The sequence below is a fragment of the Tamandua tetradactyla genome, chromosome 9, assembly GCF_023851605.1.
Source record: "Tamandua tetradactyla isolate mTamTet1 chromosome 9, mTamTet1.pri, whole genome shotgun sequence".
Classification (NCBI taxonomy): domain Eukaryota; kingdom Metazoa; phylum Chordata; class Mammalia; order Pilosa; family Myrmecophagidae; genus Tamandua; species Tamandua tetradactyla.
This window is the reverse complement of record NC_135335.1, coordinates 3,297,548-3,323,973: the sequence shown is the minus strand read 5'-3', so window position 1 is coordinate 3,323,973 and position 26,426 is coordinate 3,297,548. Positions and strand designations below refer to the sequence as shown.

Here is a 26,426-nt window from a genome sequence, read left to right as displayed (position 1 = left end):
TTAATTTGGACACTTCTACTCCCTAAGAACTGTAAATTTGTAACTTATTTAACTCCCCTTTTAAAAAGCCGCTCCAATTCTGGTATATCACATTTCGGCAGCGTACGGACTAAAACACCCGACTTAGCCGATGGGTGGCTCCTCTGGGCTGGAAGAGCGAATGTAGTTCGTTCCCCTTACAGCTTCTGGGAAATCACACTTCAGGCCTGGCAGTCAGAATTAAGATCCTAAATCTCAATTTCTTTCCCCTGCCCCAGAGTGCTGGCCTTGAGCAACAAGCAGGAGAGTGATGATTATTATCCTTATTTTCATCCTATTTTATGATGCTGTGTTGTGTGACAGGATGTACAAGCTGTTTATGTACCTCTCAGGACTTCCACTTGTTTTGATAAATGACCCACCATCAGACCTGAATACCATCATCCGTCTGTGCCCACAAGGTCCCTCGCGCCCAGAGTAGCCTCATGCCACATTTTGTGTTAATAATTCTCCTGCTTTCTATTAGACTTTTGCTATGTCTAGCTGTATCTATAAGGTATTGTTAGGTTTTGCCTGTTCTTGAACGTTACGTGAATGGCTTGCTTATTTCCCTCAACCTTTGGAGATTCATTTGTGTTGATGCATGTTGCAGTGGCTCCTTTTTCACTGCTATGTAGTGCTCCGCATTCCACTGATTGAATAGACGTTCATGTGCGCCAAGAGAGGTGAGCCACTTTGAAAGGATGATGTACCCTAGAATGGTCATGTTTTAATTCTGACCCACCTTGTGGAGCAGCGTTTCTTTTCATCCCTATTCAGTACCGTAGGTTGGAAACTTGGTCAGATTATCTCCACAGAGATGTGACTCACCCAGCTGTGGGTATTAACCTTTGATTAGAGGGAGACGTGACTCCACCCATTCCATTTGGGTCTTGATTAGTTTACTGGAATCCCTTAGAAGAGGAAAACATTTCGGAGGGAGCCAGAGAGCCACAAGAACCAGGAGAGACCACACAGCCAGAGACCTTTGGAGATGAAGAAGGAAAATGGCCCCCAGGGAGTTTCATGTAACAAGAGGCCTGGAGAGAAGCTAGCAGATGCTGCCATGTTTACCATGTGCCTTTCCAGTGGAGAGAGAAACCCTGAATGTCATCGGCCTTTCTTGAGTGAAGGTAACCTCTGGGTGGTGCCTTGATTTGGACATTTTTATAGATTTGCTTTAATTTAGAGATTTTCATGGCCTTGGAACTGTAAGCTTGCAACTTAATAAATTCTCCCTTTTAAAAGCTGTTCTCTTTCTGGTATATCACATCTGGCAGCTTGCAAACTAGAACAGGACGTATTTGAAAATAAACTGTCCTGCAGGGATGTGCCAGCCTCTGCCTGGAAGGCTGGGCAGCTTGGTGGGCTGTGCAGGTTGGGGCCTTTGCATCCTGAGCTTGGGTAAAAAGGTCCCACAAACTGGATGCCTTAGAACGACAGAGATACATTGTCTCCGGGGTCTGGAGGCCAGAAGTCTGGAGTCCAGCAGTGGGCAGGGCCGCGCTGCCTCTGCAGCCTGCAGAGTGGCTCCTTCCTGCCTCTCCTAGCTCCTGGCCCATCGTCCTCGGCGTCCCTGTCCCTGGCTGCATCGCTCCAGCCTCTGCCTCGGCCACCCGGCTGAGTCCAGCCTCCTCTCCCCTTCCTGCAGGACACTGGGCAGAGAGGACCAAGGGTCCACCCTGCTCCACCACAGCCCCATCTCCACCAATTTCATCTGTGAAGCCTTTGCTTCCAGATAAAGCCACAGTCTGAGGAATCAGCTTAGGATGTCGACGTATATTTTTGGGGCACACAATGCACCCCATAACAGGGCCGGAGCTGTTTTTTGGGGAAGCTGGGTGAGGCTCGGTGTCATCTCCTCCCGCACGGTGCTCCATCTCTCCCCTAATGGTCAGTCATTTCGTTAATTTGATCTGAAGGGACATAACTCACCCCTTCGGGATGCCCATGCTTCCTGGTCTAGTGCGAACACATCAAACCTAAGTATTTAAAAATGAGGTGTTTATTTGCATGCCTGATACCTGCACATGGTAATAAAGCAAAGTCTCCCAAAGGGTAGGGTGTGGGCAGAGAGCTCCCTGCTCCGTCTTCCCTTCTCATCCCAGAGGCAGATGCGACACAGTGGGGACGGCACACCCTCGGAACGCTCGATTTTCCTGCCTCTTTGTGCAAAAGCAGCTGCATTTCTGTGTGCCCAGGGCACCACCTGGTGGCTGCTTGTTGGACCACAGTCTGCTTGCTGGACCAAAATTTTCACGAATCTTGCTCTCAAATCCAAGTTACAGGAAGGAAATGGTGTTGCTGCTAGTTCACATATTTCTCTCGTGGCAGAGTTTGTCTCTTCAGTCTTTACTCCTACCCCTAATACAACGCACAGTCATTTTACTTCATTTAAACAGATGTTTTTAAAGCACAATGGTAAAAGGAGACGCAGTTTTAATGTGTGTGACTTAACTGCAATACCCAGTCCTGGGTCCTGGGAAGACCCAAAGAGACAAAGACACATGGTCTGTGATTGTTGGAGAAGTGAGTCCTTCTCGGAGGCTCCGCAAAAGGTAGCCTATTGGCTGCATCTGGCCCACCTCCTCTCCTTATAAATAAAGCTTTACTGAGACAGTCATACAGAATTGATTGAATATTTACTCTGTCTCTGGACTGAAAAAGTCTGTTCACCCTGGTTGAGTGAGTCCACCGAGAGACCTATAGCAATAGAGCTGTTTATTATCAGCCAGGAAAGAAGCTTTCTATTTCGGTGCAATTTTGCTTTCATTCATTCATCCATTCAAAAATCTATTGCTGGGAGATAATATTTGGAAATGACATATCAGATAAAGGTCTAGTATCCAGAATTTATAAAGAGATTGTTCAACTCAACAACAAAAAGACAGCCAACCCAATTACAAAATGGGAAAAAGACTTGAACAGACACCTACCAGAAGAGGAAATACGGATGGCCAAGAGGCACATGAAGAGATGCTCAATGTCCCTGGCCATTAGAGAAATGCAAATCAAAATCACAATGAGATATCATCTCACACCCACCAGAATGGCCATTATCAACAAAACAGAAAATGACAAGTGCTGGAGAGGATGCAGAGAAAGAGGCACACTTATCCACTGCTGGTGGGAATGTCAAATGGTGCAACCACTGTGGAAGGCAGTTTGGCGGTTCCTCAAAAAGCTGAATATAGAATTGCCATACGACCCAGCAATACCATTGCTAGGTATCTACTCAAAGGACTTAAGGGCAAAGACACAAATGGACATTTGCACACCAATGTTTATAGCAGCGTTATTTACAATTGCAAAGAGATGGAAACAGCCAAAATGTCCATCAACAGAAGAGTGGCTAAATAAACTGTGGTATATACATATGATGGAATATTATGCAGCTTTAAGACAGGATAAACTTATGAAGCATGTAATAACATGGATGGACCTAGAGAACATTATGCTGAGTGAGTCCAGCCAAAAACTAAAGGACAAATACTGTATGGTCCCACTGATGTGAACGGACATTCGAGAATAAACTTGGAATATGTCATTGGTAACAGAGTCCAGCAGAAGTTAGAAACAGGGTAAGATAATGGGTAATTGGAGCTGAAGGGATACCGACTGTGCAACAGGACTAGATACAAAAACTCAAAAATGGACAGCACAATAATACCTAAGTGTAAAGTAATCATGTTAAAACACTGAATGAAGCTGCATCTGAGCTATGGTTTTTTTTGTTGTTGTTTTTTTTTTTTTACTATTATTGTTACTTTTATTTCTTTTCTCTATATTAACATTCTATATCTTTTTCTGTTGTGTTGCTAGTTCCTCTAAACCGATGCAAATGTACTAAGAAACAATGATCATGCATCTATGTGATGATGTTAAGAATTACTGAGTGCATATGTAGAATGGTATGATTTCTAAAAAAAAAAAAAAATGTTTGTTACTTGGACAAACTTGGAAACTTGAATACACTAGTAATAAAACATAAAATTTTAAATTCCATTAAAGATTTATTTCCCCCCCCCCAAAAAAAAAATCTATTGCATTCCTATTATGTGCCAGACATTATTTCTGGCCAGAAAAGATTCCTGATATTTTCAAACTTGGAAAGCTTTAGTGTTTTGAGTTTGGAAAATAACTTATATCAGATACTAGCATTTATCTACCCAAAAACAGCTCCTTGCTAATTTTGGCTTCAACCACTGAGTGCAAATGTCGAATCAAAGGCTACTCATTTCACCAAAGGTGCCCGACGCCTCGCTGCTGGGTGGAACTTCACGGACAAGCCTCCGTCTTCACACATCTCCGGACGACGATAGAGGCCGAATTTGCCTTCTACAGGGTATGCCAACAGGGACGTCTGGCGGGCCAATGCCCACGGAAGGAGAGTGGGGACATCTGGGCCTGGCTACACGGCGATTGTCACACCAAGTCTCTGCTCAATTAGGGATTTCCTCACTTCTCTTAGTGTCACCTTGGCTTGCATCATTTGTGAGAATTTCAGACATATAATGAAGAAAACTCCAACATGGTTTCGGTTGCCTGTGTGTTATAAGGGGCTCAACGCAGAACCGTCTACTTCATACACAGAGCATTTGTTTAAACACAGACCTATTCATCGCGCAAAGAGACGTGTTAACAGACACACAGAGCACGTTCCCACGTGATCTGCCCAGCAGAACCCAGCTCTGGGACACTGGAACCCACACATAAGCACACACCCGCGGGTATTACAGGGTCACACAAGCAGCTCTGTTCAATCCCCATCTAGTAAGAAGACTTTGTAGTAGCTGCAGGAAGAAGGTAAAAAGGAGAGCCAAGAGGAAGCACAGTAAAACATACAAGAAACTGAAAAGTTCCAGAGCAAACCTGGCTCATGATTCTCCAACACCTGGGCAGCACGGCTTCCATGCTCACCTTTGCTTTGTTCGGCTCAGGGATGCAGCGTGTGTGGCCCTGATGCTCCACGGGGGTTCTAGTCATTCAACAAGTTGGTCTCGCTCAGTGACATTTTAACTTCCTATTAACAAAACAGATGCCAAAAAGGCTCTAATTAAAATGATGGAAACAAAGCTACGGAAACAAAAACTGCAAAACTGCCTGAAAATGCCACCTGCGGGCAACCCCTTCTCCTCTTTTCTTTAGAGAATGGATCATCCCACGCAACAGAACCACCCATTCACCGAGCTCTCCTAGAACACAACGTTTTGAGAAACACAAGCATCTCCCAAGTAAATGACAAACCTTCCTGCCTTCCCAAGCGCGGATGCTGAGTGCAGCACGGCCTCTCCTTGGTGGCTGGACCCTACCCCTGAACAACAATTGCTCTGTGCTGTAACACAGCATGACCTCAGGGCCTTTCAGCTGCACAAGGACACCAGTCCCTGTGTGAAATGGCCCCAGCTCAATACCTTCTCGTCTTCATCTTTGCGTTTCTACTTATTCTATATCCGCCCCTACAGCTGTTTTGGCATGTTGGATGCTCCAGGGATGTGTCCTACTGTAGGACAAAAGAGACCGTGGTCTCCAGCCTGACCACCCCAAGGACTTTGCCTGGGATGAGACATTGTGGGAGCTGAAGACAGAGCTTGAGCCTTTGGGCAGAGCTGCCCCCAAGCAGGACGTGATGGGAGGTCCATGGGGGCCAGTGTGAGGCTCATGCTGAGGGGTGTAGAAGCAGCACCCAGGTCTCCTGGTCTGGAGAAAGCAAGGACAGAACAAGGAGCTCACATAGGTGGGTGGAGACTTCCTGGCACCTTGGTTGAAGCCATAGTACTGGGCAGGTATGGAAGGGTCCAGGAAGTGGGTTGGACATGGACATGCCGGCACATTGGGGGGGGGGGGGGTAGCGTTGCCCAAATAGAAGGCGATGGTGACCACTGGAACCTGTTCTTACTTAAGGGCATGGTGGTGCAGCTTCTGCCACTTGGGACTTTGAAATGGGGCCATGATGGAGCAGTTAATGTAACAGCTTTGGTTCTCCTATGAAAGTCTCCTTCCATAGGTCAGGAACCCAGTTCCCAAGTCCATCTCCCAGAACATCTCGTAACGGTCGGTGGGCCATCGATTCCCATCACTGGAGACTCAAGTGGAGAAATCCTCTTGCCTCCAAATGTGCTTCTCTAAGTGCTGGGAGGCTATAAAAAAGAAAACCAAGATTGTTAGAAAAACAGATAGAAAGCTATCAACGGGAGCCTTGGAGGAGATAGAACTTGCAACTTCGGGTTTAGTGTGAGGGCTCTGGAGCCAGGTGGGGAAGATTCTATGACTTAGAGAAAATTACCTGAACATGGCACTTTCCATATAAAATGAGGATAACAATTAACATAAGCCTACCTCATGGGGTTGGAGTGAGGATGGAAAGGACTCAGAAGAGTGCCTGGCCCACAGCGAGTGTACAAGGAAGGCTGGTTACTACATAATGCACAGACCCTGTGGCTTCCCTTTGGCTGCATGTTGTCCCATCAGCAGTTCCCACTCTACCCAAAAGATCATTACAAAAAACTGCTGCATCAGCTGCCTTCCTGCTCTGTGCTCTTCTCCAGGAGAACCCACCTCTTCCAGCTTCGCATGTCCCCAACTCCCTTGTACATTCTCACTCTCCATCCAGCCTCTTCCCCGATGCTTCATTTGGATGACGTACTTGGCTTATAAAGATTACATATACAGCTGAATGACTTTTTATATTTGCCTACCCCTGTGCAAATATTTCATTCCCTTCTGCATTCATAGCTGCTGGGTAATCCAGGATTACCCCAAGTATTCACTCTTCTGTCTTTATTGCAGTACTAAGTTTGCCCTTCCTTGGAATTCATACTCTGGGATCACACAGTGTCTATTCTCTTGGATCTGGTTCCTTCACTCAACATTACACTTGGCAGACCTCCCATGTGCTGTGTGTGCAGCCGTAGATTATTTGTTCTTTTTAAGGTGTGTGTGTGTTGTCTCCCATTGTGTGGCGCACCACAACGGATCCATTCTATTGTTCGTGGCGTTTGAGTTGTTCCCAAGCTCTTTTGGTTTTTGTGAACATGGCGCCATGAGCATTCTAGCCAAGTCCTCTGGTGGACATAGCATTTCGTCCTTGGGCACATATCCAGAAGCAGGGTTTCCAGCTCACAGGCATCTGAGGGCGTGGCTTTAAGAGATGCTGCAGAACGATTTCCCCCAGGGTGGTCCTGAGTTACACTTTTCTGTTGTTCCACAGCCTCCCATTAGTGGGCTTCTCGGACCTTTTAATTTTTGCCTTTTTAGTGGACTTCAATGAACGAAATTGAGTACATTTTCACATTTATTGGTCATGCTTGTTCAAGTCACTTTCTCATTTTTTATAAAATTGTTTTTCTTAGTGATTTGTATGGCCATGACTCTTTTGGTGGCTACAGGCATCACTGCAAATGCCTTTATATTGCTTGGGAGTTGTTTTTCCACTCTCTCAAAATTTTCTTTTCCAGAAAAGTTCATTTCCATGACGTCCAATTTCTTTTCTTTCCCTTTGTGGCTAGTGCTTTTATTGTTCTGTTTAAGAAATCTTCGTCTACCCCAAATCATTCTTTTATGTGTTTTTTTTTAAAGAAATTTTTATTGTATCTTTTGGCATTTAAATTAGTGACCCATCTCAATTTTGTATTTGATGTATGGTAAGAGTCGAGCTTCATTTTTCTCCATTTAGGTATCCATATGGCCCCCAGTTATTTATTATTTTAAATTTTTATTTTATTTTATTTTTATAGAAAAGACTTTTCTTTCCCCACTTGATTGCAATGGTGTTTTAATCACCTGATGGAGTCTTCTGATACATAAACACGGCGTATCCCTTTATTTATTTAGGTCTTTGTTAATTTCTGTCAGAAACATTTTGTAGTTTTCAGTGGACAGCATTTCCTGCATGCTTTTCAATAATTTAATTCTATGTATTTTGTGTTTTTTGATGCTTTATAAATGGTATTTTAAAATTCATTTTCTGATGATTTCTTTGCTAGAATAGGAAGACAATAGATTTTACTTATTGACCTTACATCCTACACCCATGCAAAAATCACTAATACTTACAGTAGCTTTTTAAAAATATATAAACTCCTTTAGATTTCTCACATAAGCAATAGTGTTAGGGAATAGTGTTGATGATTTGTTAGGACACACAATTCAGCACATAGTTATATTTACGGCTGTGATTTATTACAGCAAAAAGAGGAAATTAAGCTGAATCACTGAAGGGAATGGGTGCATGGGGTAAAGTCTCTGGTGCCTCCTTTCGTCATAGTTTCTCTCCATACCAGGCACGAGAATCCAAGGCAGCTCTCCCATGGAATGAGTCCCCAGCAATGAGTTCTAACAACCTGTGAATGATTCTACGCCCAAGGTTTTTATTGGGTGCTGATTATATACACAGCCTCTGCTAGAATGTACCAAAATCCCAGTCTTCCAGAGGAAAGCAGGTGTTTTTGCAAAAAGCATATAATTTGTATGGACAGTTGTGGCCCAGTGAGCCACACTTATCAGTTAGCGGCAAGAGCCCTACCAAAATTTAAGTCCCAGATGCTAGCTATGGGCTTACCTTGCAGGGAGTCCTCTCCAAAGACAGGAGTTCAGGCCTGTTATAGTGACTCTTTTGTGCACAACGATCTTATGAAACATGCTAATGCACTCATTTATTTCCAATCCATATGTCTTTTATTTCTTTTTCTTGCCTTACTGCAATCTCTAGGATCTCCAGGATAACAATTAATAGAAGCGGTGAAGCACATGATACTTTTGCCTTGTTCCTGATATCACAGAGTGAGAGAGTTCATATCTCAACATTAAATACGTTGTCACATTTTCACAAATGTTCTTTATCGGGCTGATAAAGTTCCATTCTATTCTTAGTTGGCTGAGAATTTTTATCAAGCCTTGGTATCTCATTTTGCCAAATGTACTTTCTCTCCATATATTGAGATGATCATATGTTTTTTCTCTTTTTTTATTCTGCTAATGTGATGAATTACATTGATTGCTTTTTTAAAAATTTTTTGTTGCAAAATATAACACTTACGCAAAGAAAATAAAGAAAAAGCAATGATTTTTCAAAGGACATGTCAACAAGTAGATAAAGAACTGATTTCAGATTTTGACATGGGTTACCATTCCAGTATTTCAGTTTTTCCTTTTAGCTACTCCAAAACACTAGAGGTTAAAAGAAATATCTTTGTGTGTGTATGTGTGCAGAATAACATATATACAAAAAAGCAATAAATTTCAAAGCACATCACAATAATTAGTTGTGGAACACATTTCAGAGCTTCATATGGGTTACAATTCCATTTTAGGTTTTTACTTCTAGCTGCTCTAAGATACTGGAGACTAAAAAATCAGTTATTGATTTCTAATTTGATTCAGCAATCACACTCCTTTGTTAAACCTACCTTCTCTGTATAACTCCACCATCACCTTTGATCTTTCTCCCACTCTTTGGGGTTATTTGGGCTATGCCCATTCTAACTTTTTCACGGTGGAAGGGTTGTTGATAATATGGAATGGGGGATGGAACTATTTGATGTTCTGGAGAGGATGGCCCCTCTGCGTTTCAGACCTTATATTGATCACTTTTTGAATGTTAAAACAAGTTTGCAATTCTGGAATAATCCCCACTTTGTCATGACACATTAACCTTTTGATATATTTCTGGATTCAGTTTACTAATATCATATTGAGGATGTTTGGCATCTAATATTGGACTATAATTTTCTTTTTTTATAATGTTCCTGTCAAGTTTTGTAATGAGAGTTATACTGGCCTCTAAAAATGAGTTGGGAAATGTTCTCTTATTCTCTATGCTATATGAAAAACATGTATGTAATAATGGTATTATTTCTTTAAGAATTTTGATAGAATTCACCAGTCAATCCATTTGGGTCTGGAATTTGTTGAAACATTTTTGAATTAAGAATTAAATTTCTCTAATAGATATAAGACTGTTCAGATTTTCAGTTTCTTCTTGTGTACATTTTGTTAAATTGTGTTTCTCAAGGAATATGTGTACTTTATTTAAATTATCAAAATTATTCATAATATTTTCTTATTATCTCTTTATTGTATTTAGGACTTGTAAAATGATATCCTCTATTTCATTTATATAATTGCTCATTTATTTTCTCTCTTTTTCACTTGTTTATTATTGCTAGAACTTAATCTATTTTCGTAATGTTTTTCAAGAAATAATTTTAACGTTTTTTAATTTTCCCTTTTGAGTATTTTCTATTTCATTGACTCACGTTCTTATCTTTACTATTTGCTTACTTCTATATTATTTGGGCTTAAGTTGTTTTGCTTTTTTTAGCTTCTTATGCTGGAAGTTAATAGGATTGCTTTTAAATTTTTATTCTTCTGATGTATACATTAAAGCTACAAAGATTTATACATTGCTTTAGCTTTTTCCCACAAATACTGAAATTTTATGTGTTCATTATCATCCAGTTCAAAAAGTTTTCTAACTTCCCTTGGGCTTTCTATTAAGCATACTGCTTAATTTCAAATATTTGGGAATATTCCAGATAATTTCTATTGTTGATTTCTAATTTGATTCCAACTTAATTCTAATTAAATTGCTAAATTAATCTCTATACTTTAATTCTTTGAAATTTATTGAAACTTGTTTTATGACTCACTGTCCATATATTGATTGTTCTATATACATTTGAAAATAATACATAATTTGTTCTTGTTGGATATACTGCTCTATGCATTTCAATTATGTAAAGTTTATTAAATTTGTTGTGCAAGTCGTCCATAATTTTACTGATTTTTGTCTACTTGCTCTATCGGTTACTGAAAGAGGGCTATTAAATATGCAGCTGTGATTGCGGAATTCTCCATTTCTCCCTTTCATTTTATCTGCTTTTGCTTCTTATATTTTGAGTCTCTGCTATTAGGTACATAGACATTTAGTATTACATCTCAGTAACTTGTCCTTTTTTTTTTTATGATTAGGAAGTGTTCCTCCTTATGTCTGATAATATTCCTTATCTTTGGAGAGTACTTTGTGTAATATTAATGTATTTACACTGGCTTTTCTTACCAATGGTGTTTGCATGGCATATCTTTTACTATCTGCATTTTTTAAGTACATCCATTATAGACAACTGTATGTGTCTTGCCTTTTACTAACCAGTCGGATGCCTCTGCCGTTTTATGTGATTGTTTAGTCCTTTTGCATTTAATGTAACTATTTATATGGTTGTATTTAATTTCAGATATGATGCTTTTCACTTATAAGTTGTTGACTGGATTTTGTTGTCAATTAGAATTATATAGACTCCAGTTCTGTTTAAATTCTCCATCTTTTCATCCATTTTACCTGCTTTTTCCTCTATATTTCTTCAGCATGATTAATCATAGCTTAAAATTTTCTGTCTGCTAATTTAAATATTTGGATAATTTGCGGATGTGCTTCTATGTCTCCTTTTTCTCTTTGCTAGTGGGAACATTTTCCTACCCCTTTAAAGGTATAATAATTTTATATTGTAAGATAGTCGTTGAGCAAAAAGGAGCCCTTGATACCCCACATTTCCTGTGCCAGGCAAGTAGGGTGAAAGACTGGTCAATTCAATCCATTTAAAGATTTTGCTGGATACGGGCTGGGTTAAAGAACTAGAAGAGGGGAGGGGCACTGGGGAGGGCAGAGCTACTACCGGTGCGTCGATCATTTAGGTCTTTTGGTGTCATTATTAAAAATTCCCTTTTCTCTGCACGTCCTTTGTCAGATTATTCAGATTCTTCTGTAGGCATATTTGTGACACGTGTATTTTCCTAGTGTTTACAAGGAATTCCAAGACTGGTGTTTGGGCTCACGCCTGCACTGGGTGCTTTGGGTTTCCACACTACAAACTGCATCACTCTTGGCACATTAAGTTTTATTTTTTACCTTGAGTTTCTTAGCTATTCCTCGAATCTCCGGTTCTCAGACTGACTTTTAAAAAGATCCGAAGCACTTCTTCCTTGTGAGTCATGACGGGTGTCATTTCCTCTACTTGGATTTTAGGAGCTTTTCAGATTTGCAAGCGGCAAGGAGCTTTGCCAAATTTTGCTGACGTCCATCAGATGTTCTTTCAAAATCACGACTGGAAGGAACAGCCTCTTTCTCCTCAAACTGTTGTAATGGCTGCAGATCAATGATATTCACACCTGGCAGTGACATTTCCATCTTTCCTCCTCTAAAAGGACAGACTCTTCCAGCTACAGAAAAAAATATATAATTGTCCTTGTTCTCCACATACAGGGACGCTTTTAATTTGCTTTTTTATTCCTTTTTTTTAAAAAACTGCCTTTTCCAACTTTATTGCATTTGTAAGACAATATGCACAGACACACACACGAGCTGCTCTGGAAGTTCCTTTACCACATTATTATGCAATCCTGTTTCTGGAATTTATCATAACGCTACCCATTGCAATTCCTTTACAATGGCCAAGGTTGCATTTTTCTCTTCTAGTTTCAACCCACATTGGCTACTTGATTTTGTGGATGTGCCCAACAGCTTATCATACTTTGACAATTAAAAAGTTATTATTGTCAAAAAAGAATACTTTTCCCAGGACCTCCGCCCCTCTTACTCTGCTCTGCTTTTCTCTTTGGCACCTACCTCCAAATAACACATTATATAATTTGATTGTCTGGGTTCTTTCCCTCTCCCCATAGTGAACGGAAGTAGGGAGGTTGTTTTACTTACTCCTATTTCCCCAATGCCTAAAACAGCACCCTGGCACTTGCAGGGGCTCAGGAAATGTTTGCTGAATGAATGAGCGAAGTTACAGGACCCTCCGTGGCCTGTAGATATCAGAGAATTAAGTGTGGCTCCTGTACTGGCCAGGACGACCACGCTAATTTTGTGGTGGCTCAGCTCAAAGGATGTTCACTCTGGGAGTTACTGTTTCCCTCCCAGCAGTCTCAGGAACTGGAGTTCACGGTTGCCTTCGTGATCATTGGGAGGTCAGCTCTCTTAAGATAATGCGGCCAGTAGCTCTTTCTTTGAGCAGAGTGCAATCATCTTCCTAGCATGTTAGAAGCTGGTGTTTCTAAGCTGCCATCTGAGTTTTCTCCCTGGGCATAGAGAAGGGAAAGGGAAGGGGGAGGATATTTTCGCTCCTACTACGTGCCCGTCGCAGATGCTGCAGGTGGGATGAAAAAAGGCGAGGCCGTGTGGACGGGCAGAGCTGGACGTGAGTCACCGCTCAGACATTTCCCCAGAGTGTGGGTCCTGGCAGGGTGCAGTGTCCTCGCTACTTGCGAACTCGAGCAAAACCCCGACCCCTCGCTACTCGGTTTCTTGGTGTGCAAGTTGAGAACGACGATAGCAGAGCATGGGCTGGCTCCATGAGGGCCGAAGGAATAATGCGCACAGCGTGCTCAGCCCCTGCCCCGGGGCTGGGAGAGGGTGCACCGTGGCTCGGCCACTTGCCCTCCACACCAGGCTTAGCCGTGGCTCCCCAGGCCGTGTCATGCCCATCCTGTGGCCGTGTTAAGAGGAGCAAATACGGCAATTAAAACGTTGAGAAAACCCTTGACGGAGCACCTGGCATTGCTGTTATTTTTTCCCTAGTCCTCACCACACCTGCAGGAAGTCTCACTTTCGCCCCCATTTTACAGAAACTCCAAGAGGTGAAGTCACCTGCTTGGAAGACACAGGCTCCGTGAGGGCCTGCAGACTTTAGATCAACGCTCTTACCTCCGGGCAGTCCTGCCTGGCTGGAAAGCGACCTCTGGTAACCCCCAGTGACTAAGACCTGGATTTGAAAAGGTGGCTGGTTGTGCCCTGCCGAGTTCCACGTTTGCTCCCTCTATAAAATGGTCCTTTCTCTCTGGCAGCTTGTGGGACGTTCTCTTTATCTCTGTCGGGCGATTTAATTATGATGCACCTATTCTTCCTATTTCTTGTGCTTGGGTTTCTTAAGCTTTTTCAATCTGTAGATAATTCAAAATTTCCAAATTCATAAAACTTTAATCTATTCTTTCTTTTTGTTTATTTAAGAAAATGAGCAGTACACTGTTCACTTTTTAAGCTTTTTCCTGTGTTTTAAACATTTTCAATTGCTCTATGTCTAAAGAAATTTTTTGAGCATATGAACTATAATTCTAATGACTGTTCCAATACCTTTGATGACAAATTCTAACATTTATGATCTTCGGGGTCCGTTTCTAGTGGTTGATTTTCCTCATTTATTTTCCTGCCTCTGCTTCCTTGCTAACTTTGGGTACCGGGCATTGTGAATTTTACTTTGTCTGGTGCTGGATACTTGTGCGTTCCTGTAACTACTCAGCTGCACGGTGCTGGGACACTGTAACTTTAAATACTTTGACCCTTTGCAGGCTGGCTCTGGGGCTCTGACAGGTGGGACCAGGTCGCTTTTGTCGTGGGCTGATCTCGCCCCATTTCCGAGGCAGCGTCCTTCAGAGCACCCGCTGCGATGCCCTGTGAGGTTTTCCACTCTGGCTGCCAGGATGTGCACTGCCCCCGCTCAGGGCGAGCCCTGCAGAGGGTTCCCTCTGATCTCTGCAGGTGATTCCTTTCCTGGCTTCAGGGAATTAGCTCCCTTTCAAACGCTGATCCTCAGCTGTGAATTCAGGGACCCCTGGCAGATCTTTGGAGCCCTCTCTCTGCATGGCTCTCTCCTCTCCCGGGCTCTGCCTATGCCCCCTCTGCCCTGAGACCTGCAAACCTCTCCAGGTAGATGCAGGAAACTGGAAACCGAAAGCCTCACCCCACCTGTCTCCCTTCTCCCAGGGATTGCTCTCCTGCATTGCCTTCAGTCCAATGTCTCAAAACCAATACTGCTTTTATATTGCCCAGTTTTTTAGTTGTTTCAACCCTGTCGGAATTTATTTTTCCTTTTCTTTCCCTCACTTTGTGGGAACTCACTGAGAGGCAGAACAGGGTGGTGCTAAAAAGTCTGTTCTCCAGAAGCAAGCAGACCATGCCTGCATCTCATCCTGCCATTTGAAGCCTCGACTGATTTTTCTAACCTGTCCAACCTCATCTCCTCAGAAGGTAGAGAGGACGAAGCATCCAAAGCACATGGCAAAGTGCCTGGGACCCCAGGCATACTCCATGCACGTGTGTGCACCTGTATTGCCTGTGAGTGTCAGTAGCTAGGCTGCTAGCAGGAACAAGTTACATTTGGTGCAATATTTTACAGTTCATGGAAAATAAAAATTTCTTTCTCTGTTCCCCCGCTGGCTGCCAGGTCTTCCTTTGATGGCTGGAGCAGGTAAGGGGTCTCCCTTGCCCCCTGTTCTGAGTCCTTGTAGTGGGAATCCTGGTAGCTAACCACGACAGTAGGCCCTATTCATTGCGTGCACCAAGCACTGCATAAGATACTTTCCTACACCTTCACTAAGGTAATGACCACGCCCCTGGCACAGGTGAGGGCACAGAGACTTAGAGGTGCTAGCATCCTGCCCAAAGCCGTACAGTTAGGGGGTAGAAGAGCCTCTTGGGAAGGTGCTTCTAAGCACACCTGAGTCTTTCCTGATCTGGAAACACAAGTCTTGGGGAGACCAGAGCGAAAATCACTCTGAGCCTGTGTCCTTCCTCTGGGGAAAGTCACAGGTGCCCGAAGGGAAACTGCTTCCTGGAACAAGGCAGGGCGTTTAGCCCTGGGAACGCTGAGAGCTCCACTGGCGGATGCTTCTTTCTAAGGTGGGGCTAAGTAGGACCCGGTGTCTCCCCTTGGGCTTGACCTTCGTTTGGTGTACGAGAACGCCTGCTCATGATTGCTTCGGGGTTCGTCTGAGCCTCAGCCCACAGATCTCGAGCTCAGGCTGACACCCACTGCCCAAGACCCCCGTGATCATTTCGGAGTGTCTGTGGGTCGTTTCCTAAGAGCTCACCCGAGTTTCTCTCATCTCCCTCTCCAGGCATCTGCCCAGCCTCGTCTCTGCAGCAACACCACTAGAGAACGCTGTGTCCTTACCCCAGGATGCTGCTTTTTCTGTCTCCAGACTTGCAAAATCCCACACACAGAGAAGCATGCAGCAAACAAATGCTTTGGGCCCCACCTGCCTCTGGGCCCGGAAGCAGCACTGCCTGCCCTCGCGGCCCCCTAAGTCCCGGTGAGAACAGCTTCTTCAAGGGCCAAGAGCGGCCTCCTGTCTTCTGGTCCCGATGTCTCAGGCCTGAGGCCGGCCAGCTCAGGGATGGCAATATCCCCTCCACCTCTGCTCCCTCTCCTCGGGGTCCCCGCCGGGAACACCCCCCCGAAGTCGCCCCTCAACCACTGCAGATGGACAGAGGTGCTGCTGACATCTCATGCCCAGCGGGGACCCCATCTCTGCTGAAACCCATCTGGGCTTCTCAATGCAGAGAGTCCCCCACACCCACAGTTCTTTCTCCAGGATGCTGAGGATGCGGATGGCCGAGCTTTGTTGGCACAAGGTTTCCATGATAGAATCTAGTATAGTCTGAGCCCCGGCAGTGGTTCTAATTCTGTATGGGATTTGCAAATTTATTGGGTCAGGGTGTCTTTTATTCTTCCCGTGAGCACACCTGAGAGGTATTCAGATTTATATATGTGAGCAGGATGGGGAGATCTCTGAGTTGTACGTGTGTTTTCTTTTCTTAACCTGCCCCAAGGAGGAGACCTGAATTCAGGATTGGGCCGTGCTGTGTCGGGGCGTGAGTGGAGAGGGGAGCAGTTGCTTTGGAGAGGTGACCCCGTGAGGGTGGCAGAGGTGGCTAAGCCCACCTGTGCTGTCTCCTGCTCACACAGGAAGGCAGTGAGCTGGTCTCACGGTTTGTGCCTTCACGTGTGCAAAATGGTTGCAAGTTCAAGGCTGCTGTTGCAGCTCTGTGTGTGCCAGACTGTACATAAGTTTGGAGTCCAGGAAAGAACAAGGCCATCGAATAGATGTGGAATAATTTAAATACGTAGTTTTCAGAGCAGAAAGGAAGGCAGAGAGCCGTGTAGCTGCTAAGCTACCACATATCTCCAAAATTTGATTCACCGTATGTTTGCACTCAGAATATACCTTATTAGGGAGTAGGAGAAACTGGTAAAGGTGATTGCTTCTGGGGTCCAGGGGAGACTAGGTGATATGTCCCTCTTTTTAAAAAAATACATGTTTAATTGTGAAATACAACATATATACAAAGCAAAGAAAGAAAAAACATAATTTTCAAAGTCCTTGACAACAAGTAGTTACAGAACAGATTTCAGAGTTTGTCATGGGCTACTGTTCCACTAGTTCAGATTTTTCCTTCTAGCTGATCCCCAAAACACTGGAGGCTGGTAAGAATATTAATATAGTGATTCAGCAGCCATCCTCATTTGTTAAATTCCATTTTCTCTGTTGTACTTCCTCTTCCTCCTTTGATCCTTTTCCTAATCTATCAGGATTTTTAGGCAATGCCTGTTCTGACTTTTTCCTGTTGAGAAGGGGTATTGACACTAAAGGATGGGGGATGCGATTAATTGATAATCACATTATCAATTGGAGAGGCTGGTCCCACTGAGTTTCAGGATTTATCTGAACCTAGGAACCCTCTGGAAAGTATAGGTTCCAGGAAAGCAAACTTATATTCGTGAAACTTTTGACAGAGTCTCAGTTCAAGTGCTAGGTGTTCTCAAGAGTCAACAGGAGTGATGTTCGTTGGGGGTTAGCAAACCATGGCATCAGCGCTATCTAACCGAAGCTTGCCTACAAGTAGCCTCCAGAATCGCCTCTCGACTGTATTTGATCTCTCCTGGCCACTGATGCCTTATTTTATTACACTTTTTCCCCCTTTTGGTCAGGAAGGCGTTGTTGAGCCCACGGTGCCAGGGCCAGGCTCATGCCCAGGAGTCACACCCACATTGTCAGGGAGACGTTCACCCCGGATGTCGTGTCCCAGGCAGGGGGAAGGGAAATGACTTTCCTCACAGAGTTGGACTTAGAGAGACAGAGGCCACATCTGAGCCACAAAAGACGTTTCCTGGAAGCACTCTTAGGCCTCATTATGGGAAGTCCTAGCTTCTCTACTACAGAAGTAAGTTTCATAAGAGTAAACCTCAAAATCCAGAGCTTGGCTTATTTTCTTAGGAGTCCCCAGTGGTTGGGCAGATACCTGGGGGTTTCCAGATGGGAAAGTTTAATAGTTCAATTTGTTTTCTTTGGACTCTCAAGAGATTCTACCAATACTTTTAATTATCGGTCTTCTGTACTCTAAGAGGTATCCTGGTATTACATTAAGCTGTGCAGATTTACAAGGCTTTGTTCTCATTGTGGACTCAGGACTTTGGGTTGTTTCAGAAAAACAAGAGCTGAAAACTTCTGATGAGTTAGGCAGAAGCTGTGCTGGAAGTCTGGAATCAGCTGAACTGAGGGCTGAAGAGCAGATAGCGAGCAAAGCTGTGCAGCAAGAAAACCCTAAGTTAGAGACTGAGAATGACCTCCAGAGTACACTAACCAAGGAAATCAGATGCCAAGACACCAGCAAAAACTCATGAGTCATACAAGGAAAAGCAAGATGTCCCATTCAAAGTAATAAATTAACACATTAAATGAGGTACAGGAGCTGAAACAACTACTTACAGATGTCAAACAAGCCTACTAAATCAATTTAAAAAATCAGACGAATGACTTGAAGGAAGATATGCTAAAAGAGTTGAAGGATACAAAGAAGACACTGGATGATCATAAAGAATTCAAAAACAAATGGTGGAACTTATGGGAACGAAAATTACAATAGAAGAGATGAAAACCACAATGGAGAATTACAACAGCAGCATTGAAGAGGCAGAAGAAATGATTAGGGAAAAGGAGAAGACATCTGAAGTCCTATACAAAAGAACATATAGGGAAAAGAATGGAAAAATATGAGTAGAGACTCAGGGAATTGCATGACAACTTGAAGCACACAATATATGTGTTAAGGGTGTGCCAGAAGGAAAAGAGAATGGAAAAGGGAAGAAAGAATAACAGGAAATAATCACTGAAAATTTCCCATCTCTTATGAAAGACATAAAATTATAGCTCCAAGAAGTGCAGCATCCCCTAAACAGAATAGATTCAAATGGACCTACTCCAAGACACTTACTAATTGGATTGGCAAATGTCAAAGACAGAGAATACTGAAAGCAGGAAGAGAAAAGCAATCCACACTCAAAGGAAGCTCAACAAGACCATGTGCAGATTTCTCAGCAGAAACTGGAAGCGAGAAGGCAGTGGCGTGATATATTCAAGACAGTGAAAGAGAAAAACTGCCAACCAAGAATTCTATATCCAGCAAAACTCTCCTTCAAAAAATGAGGCAGACTTTTACATATTTTCAGACAAACAGATACCGAGAGAGTTTGTGAACAAGAGACCTACCTACAAAAAATGCTAAAGGGAGCACTATAGGCAGATAGGAAAAGACAGGAGAGAGAGGTCTGGAGAAGACTGTAGAAATGAAGAACAGTAAGGGTGAAAAGAGGAAAAAAAAAAGATATGACATATCAGAATAAAGTCGTGACACATGCAACTATGGGGATGACCTTGAGGATATAATGTTGAGTGAAGTTAGCCAGAAACAAAATGACAAATACCGTATGGTCTCACTAATATGAACTAACATTAATGAGCGAACTTTGACAGTTAAAACTGAGAACACAGGTTATCAGGAGATAGGAAAAGGGTAGAGACTGGGCATAGGATGCTGAAGGAGTACAGAGTGTTCAAAATGATTGATTGTAAAGATGCAGAAATTAATAGCACAATACTCTCTGATTTTAGCAAAAAATTCTAAATACACTGAACAAAGTGGAGTGTGCGTACTGTTGAAAGAGGAAGCTAGGGGCATGTATGACTCCAGAAAGAGAGACAGAAGATAAAGTCTGGGCCTGTATAACTTAGTGAAACCTAGAGTGGACAATGATGGTGATTGAATGTACAAATAAAAGAATGTTTTTACACAAGGGAGGTTAAATGAATGTCAACAGGACAAGGTGTTGAAATGGTATGGTATTTACAAAAAAAACAATCAATGCAAACAAGAGTCTTGTATTAGTTTGCTAAAGCTGCCAGAATGCGATGTACCAGAAATGGACTGATTTTTAGAAAGAGAATGCATTAAGTTGCAAGTTTACAGTTCTAAGGCCATAGATTGTCCAAACTAAGGCATCCAAAGAAAGACACCTTAACTCTGAAGAAAAGGGCCAATGTCGTTTCAGGTTTCTCTCTCAGCTGGGAAGGCACATGGTGATGTCTGCTAGTTTCTCTACCAGCTTCAAATGGCTTTCCTGGGGGGTTTTCTTTCCACATCTCCAAAGGTCTCTGTCTCTTCTGTGGGTTCTGAAGCTTTTTCCAATATGTTCCCTCTTAAAGGGCTCCAGCAGGCAACCCCACCTTGAATGGGTGGAGACACATCTCCATGGAAACCACCTAATTGAAAGGTCCCACCCACAATTGGGTGGGCCACATGGCCATGGAAACAAGGTAATAAAAAAGCTCCCACCCAGCAATACCGAATCAGGTTAAAGAAGGTGGCTTTTCTGGCTTACACAATAGTTTCAAACCAGCACAGGTCTATAGTTAATACAAATATTAACATTGTAACATACTTCCATTAAGTGTAATAAAGGCACTGTACCAAAACTGAATGGCCATAAAAGGGGATATACAGGAGGGGTATGAGATTCTTGGTGTGATTTCTCCTTTTCATTTTATTTTTTATTCTTTTATTTTCCTCTTCTTTCTCTGTGGAAGAAATGGAAATGTTCTCACATAGTTTGTCGTGGTAAATGCATAATGATGTGATTAATTTGGAACCTTTGGTTGTTTACTTAGGATGGGTGGTTTGATGTGTGAATTAAAAATATACAGAAAGATACAAGTGCTGGAGAAAATGTAGGGAGAGAGAGATGTATGTATTCACTGCTGGTGGGGAATTGACTGGCGCAGCCTCTCTGGATGTGACAGCTCCACAGGAAGCTAAGTTCAGGTTGCCATATAATCCTGCAACCCTGTTATTGGGTATATACTTGGAAGCACTGTGAGTGGGGACACGGAAGGACATTTCCACACTGGCGTTTGTGGCAGCAGTATTCACAATTTGCAATGGATGGAGATGGGCTCAGGGTACATCGGCTGATGAACCAAAGGGAGAACTGTGCTGCAAACACACGAGGGATTATGGAGCCACTGCAGGAGGGAAGGAAATTGTGAGGCATGCAACCAGGTGAACGAATCTTTAGGACAGTATGTCAGATGAAATAAGCCAGGAATGAAAAGACAGATATTATAACGTCTTACCAATATGGACTAAACTACAATGTGCAAACTCTGAGAATTGAATTTGAGAGCACAGGTTATCAGGGAAAGGCTGACTGTAAGGGTCGTAGATTTGAAACTCCTATAGCAGCCACATGTGTCCTGGAGTTGTAACTGTTATTTCCAAATTCTGAGATGCTGAGTTCTTTGTGTATAACCTGGTCATTCCCAGGAACTTCGGGTATTTGTGTGACAGCTGAGACTCAGAGTTAGAGCTCTGGAGCCACGGAAGTCAGCATTACCCCATACAGCAACTGTAAAAAGCTGAAAAAGTGATCAGACTTCTACTAGAGATATGAATGAAGTTGATCTGGATAGGACTAAGGTAAATCAGACTAAAGGGTAAAGGATGATACTGGCCGTATTTTAAAATTTCAACTTCTGTGTGAGACCAAAGGAAGAGATGTTGATGTTTTCAGTGGCACGCTGATTTAGCTTTTATGGTCGGCTTATTTGAACCCATAATTACATGGAACTTTGAATAGGGCATGAGCTCTTGGTGGTTTGTAGAGATTAGTGGGATGTCCCAATATATCTCAGAGTAATCCAGACAGAAAATTTTAAAAGTATTTGCAAGGTCCCCTTTAGGGACTGGGGAAAATGTGAAAATATTAACTTCTCCACCTGGGAAGACCTGATATTCTTGCAATCACTGGGGACTACCAATTTAATAGGTCAAGCCCTTGATCTTGGGGTTCACCCTTATGAAACTTATTCCTGAAAAGGAGAAGCTAAGACTACTTAAAATTAGCCCTAAGAATCATCCCCAGGGAACCCCTTCTGTTGCTCAGATGTGGTCTTTCTCTCTAAGCCAACTCAGCAGGTGAACTCACTGCCCTCCCCGCTACGTGGGACATGACTCCCAGGGGTGTAAATCTCACTGGCAATGTGGGACAGGACTCCTGGGATAAGCCTGGCCCTGGCACCATGGCATTGAGAAAAACTTCTTGACTAAAAGGTGGAAGAGAAATGAAACAAAGTTTCAGTGGCTGAAAGATTTCGAACAAAGCCAAGGGGTCATTCTGGAGGTTATCCTTAGGCATTAGATATCCCTTTTTAGTTTTTGGTGTATTGGAGTATCTAGAGGGAAAATCCTGAAACTTCTGAACTGTAATCCAGTAGCCTTGATTCCTGAAGATGATTGTGTAATTATATAGCTTTTATGGTGTGATTGTGAAAACCTTGTGACCAACACTCACTTTATCCAGTGTATGCACAGATGAGTAGGAAAATAAGGACAAAACTAAATAAATAAAAGGGGAGATGCGGGTATGGGATATTTTGGATGTTCTTTTTTACTTTTATTCTTATTTCTATTTATGGAGTAAGGAAAATGTTCAAAAATTGATTGTGGTGGTAAATGCACAACTATATGATAATACTGGGAACCACTGATTATATACATTGGATAATTATATGGTTATGTGAATATGTCTCAATCAAATTGCATTTTAAAAAGAGAAAGGACAGAACCTTTTACTCAGTGCCCCTCACGGTACAATCTTGAAAAATTAGAGGGTAATGGCACAGCTCGAATGTTGACAGTGAGTCAACCCATCAGTCTTTTTCAGATGTATGAGTTTCACTTGTACTCATCTGCGCGTGTGTGTGTGCATGCATGTGTGTTTAATTCTATGTAATTTTATCCCTGTGTGGATTCACACGTCCGTGATCACAGCCAAGCCCCTCAACAGTTCCCTTAGGACAAAGAGCCCTGGGGCTGCCCTCTTATAACCCCATCTGCCCACCTGCCTTCCCGCCCAGCCCTCTTCCTGGCTCCCGACTCCTGCAGCCATCGATGAGTTCTCCATTTTGATAACCGTGTCATTTCAAGAGTGTTATATAAATGGAGACAATCCTAAAAGGTGGCAACAATGGAACCAATCCCAAAAGCATGTCACCTTTGGGGATTTTTTTCCCATTTGAATTTGGAATTATTTCCCCAAAGATTCACAAAGTTGTTGCATTATCATTAGTTCCTTTTTATCGCGGAGTAGCTTTCCATGGCATGGATGCATCAGTTTATCCAACCAAGTGCCATGAAAGGACATGAGTCATCTCCAATTTTTGGCTGTTACAGGCATTCACATGCAGACTTTTGTGAGAACGTAAGTTTTCATGTCCCTGGGACAAATGCCCCAGCATGCAAATGCTGGCTTATTATGCATTTGTAAAAATTAATAATGAAAGAAAGTGCTGTGTGGACAACATAAGGTGCCCCCACTGTCCCCGGTCTTTAGGAGGGACCCAGCACCCCTCCCTGGGGTCTGGCCGGCACCTCCCTTTGGGTCTGGCTGGCCTCTCCCACAGCTTTTCCACAAATATAACCAAGGTCTCCTACCCTTGATTTGTGCTTTGCACTTTGCAATTCTCCTTCTCCCAGATCAGCTCATTGCATCTTTGTCATTGCACTGGGAGGAGGGCAGGGGAGGAATTTCAGACCCAGAAACAAAGGGCCTTGAGGGTGCTGGAGCCTTGTTTTCATCTCAGTCCATTGTCCCGTTCGTTATCGGCTCTCGCCAACTTCCTGTTTGCCTGAGGTTCCTTTATCTCGTGTTCATCAAGGAGTGCACCAAGAATTATCCAGGTGCCAGGTCCAAAGGGCAGGGGCTATAAGACATGAGGGACATCCAGGGGTGAAAGTCCTTGGAGGCATGGGAGATGACTCCCAGGGATGAGTCCGGCCCTGACACCGTGGGATCGACAATGCCATCCTGACCAAAAGGGGGAAAAGAAGTATAACTAATAAAGTATCAGTGGCTGAGAGAGTTCAAATAGTCGAAAGGCTAATCTGGAGGTCACTCTTACACAAGCTTCAGTTGGACATTGCTACCTGTCATAACTTGCCAAACCCCAACCAAAACCATTCCATCCAATCCTACAGAAAACCTAGGGCAATATATAAGATTCTGCAAAGGTTCCATGGGCTAGGGTAACTTTCCAGAGAACTACAACCTACAGTTGGGTCCCTGGACCAGATAAGTCCTGAAATGCAGAGGGCCCAGTCTCTCCAGAACATCAGCTAGTTCCATCTCCCTACCCCATATTATTGACAGCCCCTTCAAATATGAATAAGTGGGAGAAAGACCAAAGGTGATGGTGGAGTTAGTTATACAGAGAAGGTCGGGTTTAACAGACGATTATGATTGCTGAATCACTATATTGCTATTTCTTTTAGTCTCTAGTATCCCAGAGCAAGCCGGAAGTAAAAACCTAAAATTGTGGAATTTTAACCCATACCAAACTCTGAAATCTGTTCTACAACTAATTGTTGTGAGGTGCTTTAAAATTTATTGCTTTTTTGCATATACATTATTTTTCACGAGAAGAGGTCAATTGTGATGATAAAAAAATATTTATTCCTTCTAGCTGCCAAAGTTCTGGAGCAGCTAGAAGGAAAAATCTGAGAGGATGGTATGGTAGCCCATGACAAACTCTGGGATCTGTCCTGTAAATACTTGTTGAAAGGTGCTTTGAAGACTAAAAAAAAAAAAAGAAGAAGAAATGAGGGACAGCTGGACCCCAACCCTAAGGTGTTCCTGGTCAGTAGAGGGCGTGAAGGCCGGAGCTGCTGCGTCTGAGTGGAACGCTGCCATGCAGCAGCTTCACCGCCATTGGCAAGTCCCTCCTCCCCATGGCCCTTGGCCAGTTTCTGGACAGCTGTCCTTCAATAGGCCCCCACGTGATTCCTGTCCTCATGTAGTGCCCTCCCACAATGAATAGCGATGGCCTGTGAAACAAATAGGGTATTATAGAAATGACAGAGCAGGGTCCCCAAGGCTGGACTTTATAAATGACATCATGTCTCTGCCTTGCTCTCTCCTGGCCGCTTTGTCTGGGAAAAGCCAGCCGCCATGCTGGCAGGACGTTCAAGCAGCTCTATGGACGGTTCACGTGGCGAGAAACTAAACCCCTGCCTCCGTGGGCCCTCCAGCCCCAATCAGGCCTCCAGCTCCCCTAGCCCCTCCAACCTCTTGGCTGCACCTCATGACAGACCTTAAGTGAGACCACCCAGCCAGACGGCTCCTGGATTCCTGACCCTCAGACCCTGTGAGAGGTGAAATATATTTATAGTTGGTGTCAGCTAAGAAAATTTGGGGGTGGGTGGGTGGGGGGGGCGCTACTTATTCCAAGCAATAGGAAACACATAACCCTGTCCTTCCAGGGCTGATTTTGCAACCCATGAAGAGGTTGCATTCCACATTTTGCAAATACTCTTGTGAAGTGCTTGGCCCCACCCCTGCTTCATGGCATGGCCATCTCCTAGCCATCCAACAAGTGTTTACTGAGCCTCTCTTGGACAAAGCACAGAGAGTGGGGGTTCAGAGCACAGGCTCTGGCCCTGTATTCAGTTTAACTGAAGCTCTGCAGCTGATTAGCCCGTAGCTTTGGACAAGCCCCGCTCTGTCTCTGCACCTCCATTTCTCCATCTCTAGAATGGAGGTGGTGATGACAGCTCTTACCACGGGGGGTGACTGTGGAGATGAGTTACACTCATCCAGTGTCTCCAGCAGCGCCTGGCACCCAGGAGGGGCTGTAGGAGTTTGCTCTCCTCATGGGGCCAGGAGTGTCCTGGGGGTCTGGGGGTACTCCAGGGAGCAAAACAAATGAAAATGTACCTTCACAGAGCTTACATTCAGGTAGAGGAGGATGACAAACAGAATAAGTAGGCATATTCTTTTTTTATTTTAAAAATATTTTTATTGAGAAATACCCACACATGTACAGTCCAACCCTATTATGCAGTCGATGACTCACAATATCATCACATAATTGTGTGTTTTTCACCATGATCATTTGTAGACATTTGCATCACTCCAGAAAAAGAAATGAAAAGAAAAAAAACTCATACATCCCATACCCCTAACCTCTCCGTCTCATTGGCCCACGGTATTCCAATCTACCCATATGTTTCCCTTAATTGCCCCAATTATTTCTTTTTACCTATATATATTTTTTACTCGTCTGTCCATATCCTGGATTAAAGGAGCATCAGACACAAGATTTTCACAATCACACAGTCACACTGCAAAAGCTATATAGTTATACAATCATCTTCAAGAAACAAGGCTACTGGAACACAGCTCTACAGTTTCAGGTACTTCTCTCCAGCCACTCCAATAAAATTAAAAGATGTTATCTAT

General features: G+C 43.3%; 1 protein-coding gene across 2 annotated transcripts in view; it reads right to left on the bottom strand.

Moving 5' to 3' along the window:
• LOC143646481 (actin, alpha skeletal muscle 2-like) overlaps nt 1-5,369 on the bottom strand; it is a 49,429-nt gene extending 44,060 nt beyond the window's left edge. Inside the window, exons 1-2 of one of the 2 annotated variants that reach the window (XM_077115402.1) lie at nt 5,266-5,369; nt 4,891-5,041 (exon numbers count right to left, since the gene is read on the bottom strand). The gene's annotated coding sequence lies outside the window, so the exon portion shown is untranslated. The remainder of the gene's footprint in view (nt 1-4,890; nt 5,042-5,265) is intronic. The other variant, XM_077115401.1, reaches the window with a different exon arrangement.
• Nucleotides 5,370-26,426: the final 21,057 nt, after the last annotated feature.